The following is a 4530-nucleotide window of genomic DNA, read 5'->3' on the forward strand; positions in this document are numbered from 1 at the left end:
GTCATCACCTTTAAGGGGTTTAGTTGCAATTAGGAATTTTGAGAATTTTTGTTGTATTTCTTTATTTTTTTTCTTACTTGCAACAATCATTGTCAAAAATAATCTATCAATCAATCATTTGTATATCTGATATGATATCACCAAAATATCATATCTGTCTCTAAAATAATCACATGTATTAAAGAATTACCGTTTTCTGTGTGTCATCACCCCGTTTTCTTTGTTTTTTCATAAAAAAAAAATATATATATATATATATATATATTGTTATGAGATTGTGAAGTGGATATTCATTAACAGAAAATTTTCATGATTAAGCATCTTATTAGTTAGTTCTGTAAGCCTTATTGCATTTTGTTTCCTAGAATATTCCGTGCATCTAATTTTATTTTGCTTCTTTTTAGAAATCTTGTCTATTTGCGCATTTGGCCTTCTATCCATTTATTTGATTATTTGATTTTTTTTTCTCTTTGTGTATTCGTTTGTGTGTGTTTTTAGTGTGTTTGGTGTATGTGTGTGTATTCTGTGTGTGCGTGTGTGCGTGTGTTTTGTGTGTGTGTATGTGTGTGTGCGTGTACGTATATGATTATACGTGTTCCATTCTTTGAATTTCTCCTATGCTTGTATTTATCAACCCTTAAGGATGTCAGAAGCCCCGTTCAAAAGGGCGCATGCTTCCTTGTAAAATATTCATAGGATCTTCGTTGCATATTACTTTGCACAGTTTTGCATCGCCGGCACACAGAGCAGAGGAAGTGCCTCTATTTCCAGCTAAAACCGGTGTGGATATGGGAGAGGGAGGGTTTTCCTTATATATGTATTCATATCTTTACATACATACACGCGCACACATGCCTATATCTCTTTCTACCAGTTATCTTTATACGATATGTGCGTGTGAGTGTGTGAGTGCGTTTTGGTATATTAGTGAACATACAAATGTACGCGCATACCCACACATGCACACACACACACACACACACACACACACACACACACACACACACACACACACAGTTACGTTTTCCCTCTGCAGCTTATTATGACAATCCTCATCAGTTTTGGGCTATTTCATTATCTGATTAACCTTGCGCAATATATGCTAATGCCATTAATTATTCATGAGAATCAAAAACACAGATTAACACCTTACTGGATTTACTGGTAATAACGCAGAATAAATAATAAAGAAAAAAATCGCATTTTCTTCATCTTCTTTTCCTTGTCTCTCTCTCTCTCTCTCTCTCTAAAGGGAGATAAAGATAATGGGCGATAATTGGGAAGAAAGAGAAAGAAGAGGAAGAAATGTGACATCTGAGAGAAAGGGTGAAATATAAGAACAGCTTGTAGGACCCGCGGGAGAGATAAGTTATATTTTTTCTGTATTTGTTTCTCATCTTTTTTGTTCACAAAAAAAAAATCTAAATGGGAACTAAATCAGAGAATAATAATGGGTAGTTACATATAACCGACTGTATATTGCATAATGGGAAATAAAGGTACAGAAAATGCATTGAAAGAATTTTAAGTGTATGGAGAGAGAGAGAGAGAGAAAGAGAAAGAGAGAGAGAAAGAGAGAGAGAGAGAGAGAGAGAGAGAGAGAGAGAGAGAGAGAGAGAGAGAGAGAGAGAGACAGACCTCGAGCGTTCATTACTCAGATCTTATTTTTCGCGGGCACTGAGCATATACACTCCGTAATTGTCTTAGAAGTTTGTTATAGATCAATTACAACATCCTAGGCACGCTAAGCCCGATGGAGTATAATTGTAAATGTAACCAAAACGGGGAGCTGGAAGTAAATAGGGGAACAGGCCTGTGATTGGGTAGTTTAACCTTGAAACCTTAACAACGTTTGCCGTCTCAATAATAAGTATTTCACTCTTTCTATCTCATTTGGCATTCCTTTCCATCCCTTTTTTCACTTTAATGTAATCCTCAGCTATCCTACTTTCTCTCAATCGCAAAGAAAGTGAGTCTAGACCAAGGAAAATCACAAAAAACAAAGAAAAATAGAAATTGTTGTTGACATTATCGACTGATCTCCACAGCTTTGGGTCCCTCCACTATGGGCGCCAAAATTTCAACTCAGCTCAACTTTCCAAACAATGGAATTTCGATCTGGTCTTCTGTTGAGATTAGTGGTTTCAACTTGAGAATGTTTTCCTTGTGGTTACGATGCGTGGACTCTCTCTTTCTCTCTTTATTTCTCCCTCTCTCCCTCTCTCTCTTTCTCTCTTTATTTCTCCCTCTCCCTCCCCCCCCCCCCTCTCTCTTCTCTCTCTCTCTCTCTCTCTCTCTCTCTCTCTCTCTCTCTCTCTCTCTCTCTCTCTCTCTCTCTCTCTCTCTCTCTCTCTCTCTCTCTCTCTCTCTCTCTCTCTCTCTCTCTCTCTCTCTCTCTCTCTCTCTCTCTGCCTCCCTCCCTCCCTCTCCCTCTCCCCCCACTCTCTCTCTCAGAAACACGGGCGTACACGATCATTTTATAGACGTTTATTCAAATTTATTATAGACGTTTATTCAACATTTATTATAGACGTTTATTCACGTTTATTATAGACGTTTATTCACGTTTATTCTGGTAATCAGCCGCCATATGAAGAGAACCGCGTTTGAACACTAACTTCAACGTAAACACGAAATAACTGGCGGGAAAAATGAGATTATCATTAAGACTTTACTCAATTAAGGATCTGAATAAAGCTTAATGAAAATCCTTCATGCTTATTAGGAGTGAAAAAAGAGAAATTATTCATATTAAGCTCTACCTATTTTTTTGGGGTGGTTGGGGGGGCGGGGGGTTGCAGAACATATAGTTGCACAATCAATAGAAATTAAATACAACATACGCGGACATAAACATGGATATTTAAGACACACATATTTAAACACATACACATAAGCGCCCCCCCCCCCCCCCCCATCACACACACATGCAATCCCAACAACTCCAGACAGCAACATAACTCACAGAATACATCTGCAGCAGAAATGCATTCCCTGCCGTGTTCAGTATACCAGTACCTTGCATCATAAGTCACTGCAGTGTGGTGTTGACAGTGCTACATGTGCTGAATGATCCAACAATATATATATATATATATTATATATATACATACACACACGCACACACAGACACACACACACAATAAACACGCACACACACACACACACACATATATATATATATATATATATATATATATATATATATATATATATATATATATATATATATATATATATATATATATATATATATATATATATAAACATATATGCATTAACCTACGAGAATTATGAGGAAAAAAAAAAACATATCCGCGTTCCTCACCAATGCTGATCAAGTGCCTCTCTGCAGCCAATCGTTTCCCGCGTGACGTGTGCGCACAGACACCTTCTTTTGTCAGGAGTGACGTAGAAATGACAACAAAGACTGCCTGAGCCATGGCCGAGCTTCTTATACCTGGGGTGGCGTATCTAGACGAGAGATAAAGGCCAAGGTTGCGTAAACAAGATCAACGCTGATGAAGTTGAAAGCTATCTAGAAAATGATAAGAGGTATTCACAATGTGGCGAGTTGGTGACACGTCGCGGCGTCGCGTCGTGGCTTCCTCGCTCAGGTGCATCAGTCAGCGGGTTTGTTGGCTCCTCGTGTCGCTCTTGTTCGTACTGGCTTATGCTGGTGGAGCGAATGATGTGGGTCTCGCGCTCTCTCTCTCTGTATGTGTCTCACTGCCTCTCTCTCTCTCTGTCTCTGTCTCTCTCTCTCTCTCTCTCTCTCTCTCTCTCTCTCTCTCTCTGTATGTGTCTCTCTGCCTCTCTCTCTCTCTCTCTCGCTCGCTCTCTCGCTCTCTCATTCTCTCTCTCTCTCTCTCTCTCTCTCTCTCTCTCTCTCTCTCTCTCTCTCTCTCTCTCTCTCTCTCTCTCTCTCTCTCTCTCTCTCTTTCTCTCTCTCTCTCTCTCTTTCTCTCTCTCTCTCTCACAAATAGATATCATATCTATATCTATATCTATACCTATCTATATCTATCTATCTATCTATCTATGTGTGCGTGTGCGTGTGTGTGTGTGTGTTTTTGTGAGTATGTATCTGCGGTTGTATGATGAATGGAAGCACGCTATCATATGGAAAAAATAGACGAATCCTTAGACTTCATAAGACGGATTAACTTTTTTTTTATCAGTAATAACTTCCTTTGAGTGAAATTTACTTAAGTTATCCCCGCATCTCTCCTTCTACACAAGGGCGTTTGGTTATTCCGTGGACTTTGGTATCTTTTTAAGAGATGCTTTTATCATCATCATTATTACTATTATCATTATAAGTATTTTTGTTATTATTGTTACCATTATGATAATTGTCATTATCTTTATTTTTCTTTCTTCTTTGATTCCTTTTTATTGTGTTTCATATTTTTGTTGTCTCTTCTTTCGTATTTCTTCTTATACTATCCTCCCTTCCCTCCTTCTTCTTTCCTTCTCTTCCGTCTTCTTTCCTCCTTCTCCTATGCTTCTTCTATCCTTTTCCTCTTC

The 4530-nt window shown here is 38.3% G+C and overlaps 1 protein-coding gene across 1 annotated transcript in view; it reads right to left on the reverse strand.

Moving 5' to 3' along the window:
* LOC122246080 (choline-phosphate cytidylyltransferase B) overlaps positions 1-3419 on the reverse strand; it is a 44616-nt gene extending 41197 nt beyond the window's left edge. Inside the window, exon 1 of the mRNA XM_043004338.2 lies at positions 3329-3419. The gene's annotated coding sequence lies outside the window, so the exon portion shown is untranslated. The remainder of the gene's footprint in view (positions 1-3328) is intronic.
* Positions 3420-4530: the final 1111 nt, after the last annotated feature.

Source organism: Penaeus japonicus, unplaced genomic scaffold (genome assembly GCF_977035675.1).
Source record: "Penaeus japonicus unplaced genomic scaffold, GWHDUDI00000001_assembly GWHDUDI00000036, whole genome shotgun sequence".
In the NCBI taxonomy this organism is placed as follows: domain Eukaryota; kingdom Metazoa; phylum Arthropoda; class Malacostraca; order Decapoda; family Penaeidae; genus Penaeus; species Penaeus japonicus.